General features: G+C 44.9%; 1 protein-coding gene across 1 annotated transcript in view; it reads left to right on the forward strand.

The window, feature by feature from the left end:
• The first annotated feature begins 874 nt into the window (after nucleotides 1–874).
• Nucleotides 875–15,459, forward strand: part of SGCD (sarcoglycan delta) — a 1,106,775-nt gene continuing 1,092,190 nt past the window's right edge. The window contains exon 1 of the mRNA XM_070374675.1: nucleotides 875–1,570. The gene's annotated coding sequence lies outside the window, so the exon portion shown is untranslated. The remainder of the gene's footprint in view (nucleotides 1,571–15,459) is intronic.

A 15,459-nucleotide genomic window follows, 5' to 3' on the forward strand; every position in this document is an offset into this window, starting at 1 on the left:
GATAACAAGCAGATTGGAGCCTAAGAGCGCTAAGTCACTGTGTGTGTGCCTAGTGACATGCGCATTTTGTGGGTTTTTTTTTTAGTGATAATTTCCCTTATTTTAATCATACTTCTCGTTTAGTATTGAACCATTACCCATGTTTTAAAGTATTTTATAATTTTAAAATTCTCACACAAGTTTATCTTTCTTACTCCCATTAGGAAGAAACCTCATTTAACTGTGGGAGCAATGAGACCCAGGGAGGGCCTATGGAAGGGTCCTCAGAGCAGAGAGGACAACGCAACTTCCAACCACGGAGGGCCCCATGATCCAGGACATGGCTCGGCATCGCTCAAAGTGAGCCTCATTCATTATCGGTCAATTGATTGGAGGTTGTCAGGCCCACCTTGCAAGACAACTCCTCTCTCCCTGGAAGGAGGAGTACCTTGAAATCTGTGGGTTAACGGGAAAGGGAAAAGTCCTTACTCTGGGGGGAAGGCGGGGCAAGCCGAAACAGGCATATCTCTCACCCGGGGTTTCTGAAACCCATTCTCCGAGGGGGGAGACGTGACGGTATTCAAGGATACTTGGAACCTGTCCCTTTGGCGGAGACACGTAGCCGCCTCCAGCCGCTACTCGCGGCCGATCCTGTGCAGTGGAGCGCCCCCGCCCCCGGCAGGCTCCCTCCGCTTTGCAAAGGGAGGGGGGAGCTGGGGAAGCCTTGCACACTAGTCTTCCTGGAGCTGCAGACGAGGAGCTCCGTGCCCTCCCGAGCCTCTCAGCGGCTTCCCCTCGGCTGCGCGGGTGTGCAGGCTCTCCTCGCCACCCCCACGCACGGCTCGCCCTCCCTTCCTCCCTCCAACCCCGCGGCCGGAGCGCGCACACCGGGGCTCCGGCACGTGGGCGCGCGGGAGGCGGCGGCCGCTGCTGCCGCTGCCGGAGCCCAAGCCCGAGCCCCAGCCGGCGAGATTACCCTCCATGCTGCGGGCTCTGCGGCCGCCTTCCGCTCTGCCTCTGGCCGGAGCCCAGCCCCGCGAGCCGGTGAAGCCGCGGAGGCGAGGACACGGACAGGAGGAGGGGCGCGGCGGGCTGGGGCGAGCCGGGTTCTGAGCAAGGGGCGCCCGCAGCCGGGAGCTCTCGCTCGCTCTCTGCTCCCGGCGCTGCTAGGGGTTCTAGGCGGCGCGACGCCGCTGCACTCTTTCTAGGCGGCGGCCAGCGGAGGTTTCCCGCAGCCGGCCCCCATTCCGCCGGCGAGTCCCTGTTTATCCCGGAGGACGCGCCCGGCCGCCCGAGCTGAAGCGAGCGCGAAGTCCGAAGTCACCCCCCCAGCGTCGCCAACTTCCCCGGGAGCCCCTCTCCCCGCCGCAGCCTGCGCCAGCCCTGGGAGCGATGCGCCCCCAGCCGGGCGGCGCGCCCTCTGCCAACTCGCCACTCATGGGATCCACCGCCCTCGGCTGCCCCGCTTGGAGCGCGTAGCCTTCGCCGCGTGGCCCGAGAGAGGAGCGAGACACCAAGGCGTTTCGTGGATTCCGCGCGCGCGCGCGCGGGTCTGCTAGGGTCTCCTGCGGGGCAGCGTCCATACCCAGGGGTAAGTAGCCCGGTCGGTCCAGGCGGCGCCCTTTCCTCCTAGGTAATTGCTTGCAGGCAAGGCAGGGAGACGGGAGAAAGTTGAGTCTCCCTGCACCTATCCTGGGATTTGGCAGCGAAACGCAACAGTGGTTCTCCAATCCGATTGCCTTCGGGGCTTCCCTGAATGCCTTCATTTCTAAACCAAGCAGGGAGACCTCTTCCGCTTCCCAAGGAGAAAGGGGGCTCCCTAGAGCAGGCCCCTGACTGTTCCCCAATCAATTTGCCATTTGGGGCTTTTCAGCCGCCCGCGCATTAAGCAGGCACCCAGCATATGCGCTTAGAGATCTGCAGCCACCTGGGCGCTCTCAGAGACCCAGGGCAGCCCGCGCCCCTAGGGGAGGTCTAAGCGTGCTTCATTATAGGCAACAGCTGGGATACAAGGAACTGTGTATGTGGGTGATTGGGAGTGGGAAACGAAGCCACAGGGGAAGGCGCGAGTGAAATTTATCTGTCACTGACGGGTAGGGTACCTTGGGTGCCCCGCTCCGCGGTTCGGGTTTGGGGGCGCAAGATCTGGGGCAGCCGGACAGAGTCCAACAGGTGGCCTGCGCGGGCTTCCTGGAGCCGGGCGCGGGGGAGGGGAACCGCTCCCTCCACAGGGCCGAGGCTGCTGCTTCTGGGGAGGGGGGGCATATGAACATGGGTAAAGAAATGAGCTCTCTGCTCTCAGGCCCGATTTGGGGTGAGTGTGTGAGGCATCCAAATGCCTCCTGTCGGAAAACAGCGGCCTCATTGTGAGCCTGACTGCGGTTTCAACTTGCAGGCAACTGAGGGGGTATTCAGCTGGGGCGACGCGGACTTGGCTGATCCTCGGATGCCAGCCCGGCCTTCTTCGTGGCCCCTGTGGCGGGTATTCCAGTTCCCTAGGCTGGGCAACGAGCCAGACCTCAGCGTTTTGCTCCTCTATGTTCCCCGAAGGGGAGGGGGAGTTGCAGAAACACCCGGGCCAGGCACGAGTTTATTCTTCTTTACCTCTCTGCTGCACTTTTATCCTAAGACTCAGATGGAGGTATTGTGTTGGAGTGCCTGGGAAGGGTGTGGACAGGTGGTGTGCGTGGGTCAGTGTGAGGACAAGTCGTTTGAGAGCTGGACAGAAAGAGAATAGAGACCGTGTATCCCCCACCCACGGAGATGCACAATGACAGAGGGCGGGGCAGCGCTTTGAAAAAGTTTCTTCTGAATGCACCATCCTTCCAGTAATGTGAATGTGTAAAATACTCCAGGGGCCCTGAAACCAGTGGCACTCCAAAGTGGCATCTTCCCTTGTCAGCTGTGTGGCTTCCTCCCTCAGTTTGTTCATCGGTAGATTGGGGACAGTTATCTCTGCTCCTGGCAGAAGCCTCTCTGTCTGTAAAGGAGATACTTAAAGATGGGTGTCAGGTTGGAAGAAGGGGGAGCCACTGCGGGGAGGTGTGTGGGAAAACAAGTTGTCTGGAGGCACCATGCATAGGAGACACTCCTTTTCACTCAGATTTTGTGTTTGGAGGAGGTTGATTGGTTTTGAGGAGATTAATGGAGATTTTGAAATGCTAAAGCTTTCCCAACACCCCCTTGGCACCGCCACTCCGCTGTCTGCCAGCGAGCTGTTTGTATTATGGAAATAAAGTGACGGACACTCAAAATGCAAAAAGAAGCCTCCACTGCTTGTGCTTGGTCCAGCAGTTTCTCCTTCAGGGGAGGCTCTAGGTACTACAGCAGTTTAGCTGTGCTGTTTGCACTCTGTTATTGCTACTGGTCTTTCCAGCCCCCATTTAGTGTCCCTTCCGAGGAGTTATCCTCCTCACTCCTCACTCCGGGACTCTGGCAGCAGATTGCCAAGGGTTTTTAAGTAGAGTGAGCCTCTTGATTTGTAGAGGGTGCTGGCTGATTGCACAGGGCCAGCCTGCGTGGCTGCCCAGAAGCCTGACTCCTGGAGGTTTCTTATTAGGAGGGGAGCCAGGAGCTGGGGCATCAAGAAGAAGAATGGGCAACAAGGTGTTGTGTATAACAGAAGTTGGAAAGAGAGATACATGGACAGATGTACAGAAACCAAGAAGCAGGAAAAGGAAGAGGCAGAGAGACACACAGAGGCAGAACAAGGGAGGAATCAGAGAGACAAACATACAGAGGCAAAATGAGAGAGGGAAAGAGAGAAAGAAGATAGAGGGTGGATAGGGCAAAGCTTAAGAGGAGTGAGGAGTGAGAGAAGTGGGAATAAGGAAAAAGAAGGAAAAGATATCCAAAGAAAAGAACATAAGCAAAGAAAGCCTAAGGAGAAAGAGATGGGAACCAGGTAAAGAAGCCAGGTGGGGTGGAGAGGAAGGGTGGAACATAGAGGATGCAGAGGAAGCAGGAGGCACTTGCTTTTGTATTGAAGTTTTAGAAACCACACTGCCATTCCAAGGATGTTGACATAATCCACATCCTTAAGTAGCCAGCCCTGGGTTAGTGTTTGTTTCTCTGGGGAGTCGTGCATTATGCGAAATTGGACACCCACTTGGAACCCAGCTGCATTGGAGATGACAAGAAGATAAGTTTAGATTTTTGGTAAACATGCAGATGCACAAGTTCATTTACCTTCAGTGTTTTCTTTTTTTTTTTTTTTCCTGGGTAAACACAGGGTTGGAGAATTGAGGGGCAGGGGGCTGTATCATGAATAGCATTTGCCGCTGATTCTCTAAACCGTATTTAAGGAAGAGTCTCTTGGTAGCTTCTGAGAAAAGCACAGTACTGGACGTGTTTCCCCATGGGGTTTGAGCCAATAGGGACAGGAATGTGCTAATTTAATGAGTGCCCTGTTGATTCTAAAGCAGGGTGTCCCTGAATCACACTTTGATAAACATACTATAGGTGGAATAACACCCTTCTCTAATTTGTGCCCACGTTTCCTCTTAAGAGACACAGTTTAATGCCTCTCTCTGGTATCCTGCCCTCCCCAGAGAAGCTTTTTTCTTGTGAGTTTCTCTTGATAAAAGATAAGCCTAAGGATTGCTCAGCCAGTGTTACCTTCCCCTGAACCTCATTAATCACAGTAGCTCCAGGGGACAGCAGACAGCTCTTCTGGTTGACCTTGTCAGGGGTGTTCTCAACCAACAGGTATCGGACACTTGGCGGGGGCCCTGTCCTGGACAGTCTTTGTGCACTGTGTACTTAAAACTCAGAAAAATCTATGCCACAGGCATTGTTACTGTTGTCAGTATTTTATAGTTGAGGAAGCTGAGACAAAGAAATTATTACTTGTCCCTGTGAAGTTGTCTGTAACCCAGCAACTGGGAAGCAGCAGTGAGGAGATGTGACCTGGATTTGGTCGACTCCAGGGTTCAAGACCCTGATGCTGGGAAAGACTGAGGGCAGGAGGAGAAGGGGACGACAGAGGATGAGTTGGCTGGGTGGCATCACTGACTCAATGGACGTGAGTTGGAGTAAGCTCTGGGAGTTGGTGATGAATAGGGAGGCCTGGCATGCTGCGGTTCATGGGATCGCAAAGAGTCGGACACGACTGAGCAACTGAACTGAACCAGGGTTCAAGGTCTTAATGACATACTGTGCTGTCTGCTAAACCTAGTACTCCATTCTAGACTGATGGAATCAAAGATCTCAGAGATCTTTCCCAGGCACTCTCTCCCCGCACCTTATCAATTGAGAAAATTGAGAAGCAGCTTAAGAACTGCAGAGAGACTTGCCAGAGACCCTACAACCAGCAGATGTCAGAACTGGGACCTGCCCTGCTATCTCGAGTCTCAGCCCAGCCTTCTCTGCACTACACCAGTGGTTGTCGTATTTGGCTGATCCTTGAGGTAAAATGAACATTTAATCAAAATGCAAGTGCCCAGACCCTACTAGAGGCTTACTGAATCAAAACCTTTGGGAAGAGAGCCCAGAAATCTGTATTTTTAGTCCCTGCCTCAACTCTTCATCTGCCTAGTACCGTTTGCCCCAGTTATTCTTTAGCTCTTGGCATCTGACGCCGTGGATCCCTTTCAAACAGCTTCGAGAGGAGAACTCCAAGCCCCTCCTGCTTCTAGCAAAACACACACAAAGTAGTATACTCTCTGCCTGCTGCAGCCCATGCTGACATACCACGGATAGGGAAACAAGCTGGTCATCCTAGAGGCAACTTTGAGAGCTCTTTGGGAGGTGTAGCCATCACAGTGATGTTTGTTAGATTTGGTTTTTCCTGTGCCAAGTTGAAAGTGTTTAAGGAAGCATCGAATGCTGCTTCAGTGCATCAGTGTCAGTATTTGTAGTAATGCTTGACACAAAATGACGGTGAGCCAGGCCAATGTGCTGCTGTGTCAGAGTGTCAAGCCCTGTCTCCCAATTTAGTGGGTCTAGCTGTGGGATAAGAAAAACCGCTTTCCTCCCCTTTATTATCATGTTTTTGACTCCTCTGGGATATGTCAGTGCCTCCTTTTGCAGGTAACAAGTTGCCATCACACCCACGCTCTTTCTAGCACACTTAAATTGTTTTCTCGGTAACCTCAACATCTTTTCCCTTCTGTTTCATTGAAAAGTGGCCAAAGGTGCCAGACATCTTGTCCAGCAAACTGTTTTGTCATCTTTCCCTTTTCAGGTCCAAATTTATTTTCTGAATCTGTTGCTTTTAACCCTGACCTCTTATTCAAGGATGGTAATTGAGCTGAGGTAGAACTGATAGGCAGCTGTGTGATACATGTGTTATAAATAACTACAGCCGTTTGTGAATGGGATGCAAACTGAGGAGAACTTACACTCTTATTCTCACCGTGTCTCCATCTTTGATAATCTAGGAATATTTTGACTACTTCAGGGGGCAAAGCTGCTTTTCTGCCATGGGTGGTAGAAGTACAAGGTGGAAAGAAACACTGAATCGTTAAGACTTGGGCTGTGAATGCAGACCGCTAGAGGTTAAGGCCTGCCTACACCTTGTTGGTTGTTATAACTTGGTCTGGTTATTGAACTTGCCCGTGTCTCCATTTCTTATCTGGACGTTGATGATGATAAAAAAACGTCCTCTCTATGTATGCTGCCAGGACTTATCTTGGTCAGTGACTGAAGTGCTGAGCCCAGTGTCTGGCACGTGGTGACGACTCATCTGTTACCTACTATTTACTAAACAGATGTCACATGCCAGGTTCCATTAAATTGAGGATAAAACTGATATCACACAAGTTAAGCAACTTGCCCAGGTCAACCAGATCTTAAGTGCTAGACGCCGACTTGCAACCCAGATCTGTCCTTTTAAATTCTCCTGACTTACTTCTACATTGCTATGAGTCACTGTTCTTTCCTTAAACATTAAGACAGAGTATTGCATATGAAACATACTCTAGTTTGTATTTTAATTAAACCCAGTAGTAGAGTGTCAGAGCTGTTCTAGTGAGGATCTTTTGAATTTGGGGGGATAATTTTTAGGTGGTTAAATCTCCTCCAAATATTTGCTTTTGATTTCCCAGCAGTTTGGAAGAGTTTTCACGTATCCATCCCCTTCTGCTTTTGCTGAAATAACTTCTCTCTGTTTTAAAAGTCTCATTGTAGATTCTGTTTGGGAAAATCTCAACTTGACTGTTCAAGTGTTAGTTGCTCAGTCATGTCCAACTCTTTGCCACCCTATAGGACTGTAGCCTGCCAGAATCCTCTGTCCATAGAATTCTCCAGGCAAGAATGCTGGAGTGGGTTGCCATCTCCTCCTCCAAGGGATCTTCCCAACCCAAGGATTGAACTTGGGTCTTGTGCATTGCAGGCTGATTCTTTTTTTTTTTTGTAGGGTGACAAGATCTTTTTTTTTTTTTTTTTTAAATTTCTTTATTTTAAAAAATAAACCCTCCTCCCTCCTCCCTCCCCATACCATCCCTCTGGGTCGTCCCAGTGCACCAGTCCCAAGCATCAAGCATCGTGCATTGAACCTGGACTGGCATCTCGTTTCATACATGACATTTCACATGTTTCAATGCCATTCTCCCAAATCTTCCCACCCTCTCCCTCTCCCACAGAGTCCATAAGCCTGTTCTATACATCAGTGTCTCTTTTGCTGTCTCGTATACAGGGTTATCGTTACCATCTTTCTAAATTCCATATATATGCGTTAGTATACTGTATTGGTGTTTTTCCTTCTGGCTTACTTCACTCTGTATAATAGGCTCCAGTTTCATCCACCTCATTAGAACTGATTCAAATGTATTCTTTTTAATGGCTGAGTAATACTCCATTGTGTATATGTACCACAGCTTTCTTATCCATTCATCTGCTGATGGACATCTAGGTTGCTTCCATGTCCTGGCTATTATAAACAGTGCTGCGATGAACATTGGGGTACACGTGTCTCTTTCCCTTCTGGTTTCCTCAGTGTGTATGCCCAGCAGTGGGATTGTTGGATCATAAGGCAGTTCTATTTCCAGTTTTTTAAGAAATCTCCACACTGTTCTCCATAGTGGCTGTACTAGTTTGCATTCCCACCAACAGTGTAAGAGGGTTCCCTTTTCTCCACACCCTCTCCAGCATTTATTATTTGTAGACTTTTGGATCGCAGTGCAGGCTGATTCTTTACTGGCTAAGTCACCAGGGAAGCTGACTCTTCAAGGGCTGAATTAAAGTCTTCATAATATGTTCCTTCACTTACATTGTAATATGTACCCATTTGCTTCTTTATATCTGCTACTCAGTCTGTAAATGTTTCTTGAGATCATGGACATGGTCTCAATTGAAGTTATATCCACAGTGCCTAGGACAGTATGTGACATATAGAAAACTTACAAAATATTTTTGAATGTCTAATTGAAACTTTCAGCTAATTCTAGATGTTCCAGAAAAAGTGGTCATTGTCCTTAAATTCTAAAAGGAAAACATCCAGATGTTGGAATTGAAAACCTAGCTATATAATGTGTCCCCAGAGGCTTTAAGTTCTTTAGATGGAAGAGGAATGTTGTGATATCAGTAGTTGTTGATTAACTACCTTGGTAGCTTTGGGCAAGTTCCATCCTGATGTTGCTTAAGATGTAATTAGAAGGGACATTCTGATTTATAAGTTAATGTGATTTTATCTGTACATTTAATTAGTTTCTCAGAAAGGCACTTTTGTTCCTCTGCCTAAATGTTTTAAAAATTAATAGGCTCCTGGAGTTAGAACCAAGGTTAGAGATAATCTGGTTCTACCAGCTTGTACAAGAGACAAGAAAACTGAGATTCAGAGAAGGAAAGAGATTTGCTTGGTTACCCAGCAAGTTAGTGCCAGAGGCAACGTGAGAGCCAGAGGTGTTGGCTGCTTGCTCAGGACTCTTTTTTTTTCTTTGAATTTTTGTTAGAGTATAGATGATTTACAATGTTGTGTTAGTTTCAGGTGTATAGTGAAGTGAATCCGTTATAAATGTATTCACTCTTTTTTAGCTTCTTTTTCATAAAAGCTGTTACAGAGTATTGAGTCGAGTTGCTTGTGCTATATAGTAGGTCCTTATTAGGTATCTATTTTATATAATGGTAGTGCCTATATTGCTCAGGGATCTTAATGCACAGCCAAGAGTGATGAACACATCAGTGGTGAGCCACTTGTTTGCTTTGAAGGCATGCTTGCAAGCCTTCTGCATGTGTAAAGCCTGAACTTTGCAAAATTTCAAGATAAAGCTCATACTGAGAAGGAGGAAAGAGGGACTAAATGATTTGCTTTCAGGGCAAATCCCAAGTGTCAGAGACATTTGTGGAAGAGCATCCTGGCAGGTCCTACATTGGTAAGCTTGTGGATTTCTGGGATTCCCAGTCTGCTTTCCAAACAAGGAAATATGACCTGACAGGGATCTTTCTTTGATGTTATCGAGGGTGATATTTGAAGGAGACATGGAAGATGTATGGAAGTTCATTGCCAAGCCCCTGACATAGGGGTGTTGGCAGAAGAGCAGTTCAGATCACTCTTCCCTTCCTTTTTAGTGCTTTTGTTTTTTAAAAGATGGACGCAGTCACCTTAAGACCCTTCTCTCTACCTCTGGGGTGCCTTGGAGTCTGACTAAATAGACCAGCCTAAATATATCCTCAGACACAGAACTGTGTGCAGTGTACTCTGACGTTGTTAACACACAGATCTTTATCACTTGGTGTCAATATTATGGAGACAGTTAAGACACAGATCATTGGTGCAATATATTGTGGATGATCCTTTGGAAACATTATAATTAGTGCTGACAAGGCAGTAGAAATAGCTCAACACAGCACCTTCCCTGCCTCCCAAAAGGCTTGCCAAGTCAACCCAAAGTAACAAGACTTTGATTATTCAAGGAGAGAAGGCACAGTTAAGAATTCTCTTTGCCCCTCAACTGTAGTCATTCTGAGATTATTGGTGCTGTATTTTGTATTTTTTGTTGGGGGGTAATTGATTTACAATATTGTGTTGATTTCTGTCGTACATCAACGTGAATCAGCCACAGGTATACATATGTTCCCCACCTCCTGAACTCCTCTGCCGCCTCCTACCCCATCCTACACCTCTAGGTTGATACAGAGCACTGGGTTGAGCTCCCTGAGTCACACAGCACATCTTTTCTTGCTATCTATTTTACATATGAGTGAGGTAAGCCAGAAAAAGAAAGACAACTATTAATGCATAGGTGTGGGATCTAGAAAGATGGTACTGATGAACGTATTTGCAGGGCAGCAATGTGCTGTTTTTGCTTTGCTGTCCAATGGCTGGGTGCAAGGGAGAGGTACCTCTTTTTGTAGCCTTAGCACCAGAATGAGTTGCTCCCTTCTCTAGCCCGTCTGGCTGCTTGCAGTTCCTCTACTTGAAATAGTTTGGGATTTTCCATGGTCTTCTATTAAAATGCAGAACTTCCTATGTAGATATCAGTTAGCTGCTTTAGCTGCATAGACCTAACATTCCACCATATACTTGTCATTTTATGGAACCATTTTGACAAGTATTAAGGACCACCAGCACATCAGTTACTATTTCTGTTGATGGTGCTAATGTTTGGGTTTATTAAGGACCTAGGGGAATGGCTACCCACTCCAGTATTCTTGCCTGGAGAATTCCATGGACAGTGGAGCCTGGAAAGCTACTGTCCATAGCATATCAAAGAGTCAGACATGACTGAGTGACTAATGCTAACACTATTTGTGGTTGAAAGGCTCTATGGAGGGGCAGGATCAGTGATGAGGGCCCTGTGGCTCTCTTCTGTGAACCTTTACAGACTTTTTGACCAAATGACTGGGGATAAGATCCTGGGGGATAGAAGAAGCATTGATGCCAACTTGGGTGTCTTTTTCTCCTATACATGTTTCTCTCTAGACCACCTCCTGCTTCACAACCCAGAGGGCATTACTCTTACATTTAAGGGCATTAGTGCAAGCACCAATGAAAGTCTGGTTTTCACGTGCTTCATGTGCAAAGACCCCTATTCTAGAAACTCTGATGATTTTTTGTTGGGATGGGGGCAGAATTTTTTAAATTGGTGAATTTTAATTTTTTAACACTGCATATGAGTAGTAAAAATGTAAACTGTACAAATTGGTAAGAAATACGCATTCTTTCGTCCCTGATCCCAGTTCCTCTTTTCCTAGTACAAGCATGTATCCAGAGTCTTCTGTTTTTTCTTTGCTGTATGTAGGAACAAAAAGCATGTGTTTTTTCTCTTTCACATATATAGCATGTATGCTCTACCTTTTTTTCTTTTAATTTAAATCGTACATCATAGTGATAGTTAACATAAGTTTATATTGAGCTACTTAGCTGTAGTAAAGTGTAGTGATTGAGAAACTGCAGGGCTAACCTGCCTCTTGTGTGTGAGTGAGTGAGAGAGAGAGAGAGAGAGAATGGGGAGGGGAGGGAAGGACATGTGGGGCTTTTTGTACCATGTAACTACCAGCAGTTATTTGTTGAAGACCTGTTGTCCTTGGGATCCTGGGAAGACAGGGGAAGTGAAGACATTGCTTTTATTCCTGAAGAATCCAGAGCCATCATTTATTTACTCCAAACAGTTGGAGAATGATAAGCAATTGTGTGTTACTGAGACTTAAGCCATATGCTGTCTAGGAGGTATCTGCTATGAGATCATTCCCTGCAAAAAAGGAAAGTGTGTACAGAGGCCCTGGAGTGGAACTGTGAGTGTCACAGTCAAGAACCAGCAGGGAAGCTAGTGGTGCTTGAAGTAGAGGACTGCAGTGGCACATGTTGACTCCTAATGTACAGGCGTGTAACAGAAATAAAATATTCCATCTAACCTGCCTCAGCTAGGTGTCTATAGAAGGTTTAAAAAAGGCTGTGTGACTATTTCCAAGGCATGAGACAATAGATTTTACTTTACAGAGTCCAGGATTTTTCAGCATAACTCTCCTGCCTATTATCCTAGTGAGTTTGAGGGAAACATAAAAATGTACCCTGGAAACAGGTGTTCAATGAAGGAACATACACTTGAACAAATGAACTAATTAGAAAGTGAACTCACTAGTTTGGTTTGTGAAAAGTAATGGAAGAGACATGCAACTCCATCCTGATTAGAAGGCAGGAAGTTTCTGAATGAAGCAAGTTTTAAGTTATCACCTGGGATATGACATACCAGCCAAAGTGGGGAGGAAATTTCACTTCATACTCAAAATTACAGGTTTTTTCCTTTTTAAAATCAGTTGTTTGGATGGCAGTAGAATGAAATTAAACAGCACAGAGGATTCCAATTCCAGTTCCAGTTCAGTCGCTCAGTCGTGTCCAGCTCTCTGCCACCCCATGAATCGCAGCACGCCAAGCCTCCCTGTCCATCACCAACTCCCGGAGTTCACTCAGACTCACGTCCATTGAGTCGGTGATGCCATCCAGCCATCTCATCCTCTGTCGTCCCCTTCTCCTCCCGCCCCCAATCCACCCTCCCCTATCCTACCTTAATGAAGGTTTTGGTGTGATTGTCTCAGTGTTACTCTCAACAGCTCAAAGAAATAGAGAGTGGCTGTATCAAAATGCTTGAAATGTATCAGTATTGTTTTGCATGACACATTTTTAACAAAAGTATCTCTTAATGCCCTGCTTTTTATTTGTATGCATCATAGTGAAAAGTGTTATAAAGGACCACTTGATTTTGAGAAAATATTTATATTGGATGCTTTCTGTGTGTTTATTTCTCTTAAGAAAAAAATAGTAATGGAAACATTGTCAGTCTGGGTGAGTTCTTTTTCAGATGCAAGATCACTCACACTGAAATCTTTTTGTACTCAAATTGTGCCTGCCAGTCTTAAAAGAGGGCAGTCAGGATAATATGATAAACTGGCCTGTGTGTTCAATCTTAGCTCATCAGAGCTGCGCCAGAATTGACATTTTTGTACAGTATGGCTTGATGCTCTGATTACAAATTGGTCCTGAGTAGCTAGACTCTTTGTAATTTTATTCACTGAGGGATTGTGCTTGTATCATTAGGTCTGTTTTGATTTTGAAACCTGGAGGAGGAAATATACTTCTGGTCCCCTTTCTTATTTAAGCCAGTGTGTGAGAGAGATTCATATGGAAACAAATGTAATTTATTGTATGCAAAAATAAGAGTTTCATCTTCCTTCAAGGCAGTGATGATAGCATTTCTCTGCCCATTTCTTCTCTTCCTTCCCTTTTTGCAAAAGCAACTGAAATTGTAGTTTTACAAAGGATATTAAGTATTTATTATTTCTCATTGTTGATTTTACTTGTGATAAGTGGATGGATTATTTTGGAAAAGAGTAGATCTCTAATTGTAGGTCTTTTGGGCTTGTTGTCAAGAATTCTATTTTTAATTCAGTTGTATGAATTGTTTACACAGTGAAATTACTGAGTATTTTTTGATCAAGAACCTTTTGTGCTTGGGGTCTTGGGAGAATAAAAGACAAGTAAATACAATGCTTTCTGTCCTTGGAAAACCTGGAGATGACATGTATTTACCCAGAGCAGATTGAGAATGTTGAACTATTGCACATAATTAAGAGTTAAATTGGATGTTACGGACAGTGAATCCACTAGGATTCAGAGAAGGAAGTGATTAGCTAGGAACAACATAATTGGGTGACATTTCCAACGTGTCATCAGAGAACCACCGTGTAATAGACAAGTGGACAGTTTTATATGATATTACACACCCTGAACTCTTGCAACAATAAACTAAAATGATTATTTTATACTGTCACTTGATATAGCCTACTTCAAAGGCTATAAAGCACCTAGATCAAGTATAAACCTAGATTTCAATGTTTTACTATGCTTGGAGCAAACAAGGGAAATCTCTAGCCCTTCATGTACCCAACAAACCTTGAACTGAACCCCCAGTGACAAATACTGAGTGAGGAACAAGTAAGAAAGACCAGAATTATTCTGCATGTGATACTCGTAGCTCTGTTTCTGAGGATCAGCCTTGAGTAAGCCAGTTGTAAACTAGAAGGTAAGGAATCTGAACCTGGCTCCCAAATAATATCAGGACCTGGAAGGAAGGGGATGAAGTGGTTCTAGGTTCTAGACTATAGGAGCCCCACAGGGAAGATAAAAAAAAAAGTTATCTCACAATCAAAGATGGTAGAAATATACAGGAAAACCAACCATTATCGGTGAGAATATCAGAAGGGAGACAAAACAGAAAACAGACTTAATTCCCTGAGATTTTCAAGTATTTGAATGATCACATATAGAATTAAAAAAATTTGGTATGACTCTTTAAAGGAATAAAAAGAAATTATTTAAAATACAGGCATGCATATCGTCAATCTAGTTAGAAACTTGTCAGTTTTATGAGACATCTCAAAGGTTTACAGATCCTATATTTTGTTCTTCAAAAGACATATAGAGATAAGCTATGAACCAAAATATTTTTTGAAAAACATGTAAATGATGAAAAGTCATCACTAGAATATATAAAAAGCTATCATTAAATAAGAAAAAAAATAGCCTAATGGGCTTCAATAGGAGTTACCCTGAAAAGAAACATATAACCAGTATACATATGAAGAATTATGTGACCTCATAGTACCTGGGGGAATGCAAAGAGAGACATCACTGAATTCTCATTTATATTTGCTAGATTAGAATAGATTAAGAAGTCCGAAAACGTGAAGTGTTGGAGAGAACTTTAACACACTGATTTGGGGAATGCAATCATTTAGAAATATCCTGTGGCATTTGCTTGTGACTTTAAACATTGGTCTACTTTATGACTCAGCAATTCCACTCCTAATGTATATCTCCTCCAGGTATTTTGATCGTGTGTCACAATTGACACATACCAGAATATTCATAAAAGCACTGTTTATAATAACAAGAAAGTGGAAATAACCAAAATCTCCATTAGTAGGAGAGTGAATAAATTGTGAAATATTTATGCAGTGGCTTATATGGCAGAGAAGAAGAGTGAGTTATGACTATATACACTAACCTGGAGATGAATATAAAAACATTGAATAAAATTATATTATTTATGGTATATCACCTATAGCAACTTTGTGTTTTCTTCAAGGAACACTAAAGTTATTTTTTATGTTTTTAAAGGAAAGAAATGTAAGCAAAGTTCAGGATATGGATGATAGTGGTTTCTTCTTGGCGGCAGGCAACTGAATGGAATAGGACGAGGATGTGGTAAATGGAGTCCTGGGGTGTCCACCTTTTAGAAGCAAAGGGTTTAGGGGTTTTGCTGACCTTTATCTCTGGAAGTGTGGCTACTGGAATTGACTTTCAGAAGAGGGACTCTCACTGCTTAGCTAGATTTGGGAAGCTTTTGTTCTAGTGCAAAACTCCCACTGATCTTTTTGTATGGGTTTTAAACCCTCTGATAGTGGCTACAGAACAACTGGTCTTCCTTGGAGAGTAGGGACCTTTTATTGGTACTTATGAACTCAGTGTTGTTATTTCCATTTTATTTTATTTTATTTTTTTGTTATTTCCGTTTTAAAGAGAAGATGGTTAATTATTTGCTT

Source organism: Bos mutus, chromosome 7 (assembly GCF_027580195.1).
Source record: "Bos mutus isolate GX-2022 chromosome 7, NWIPB_WYAK_1.1, whole genome shotgun sequence".
Taxonomy (NCBI): domain Eukaryota; kingdom Metazoa; phylum Chordata; class Mammalia; order Artiodactyla; family Bovidae; genus Bos; species Bos mutus.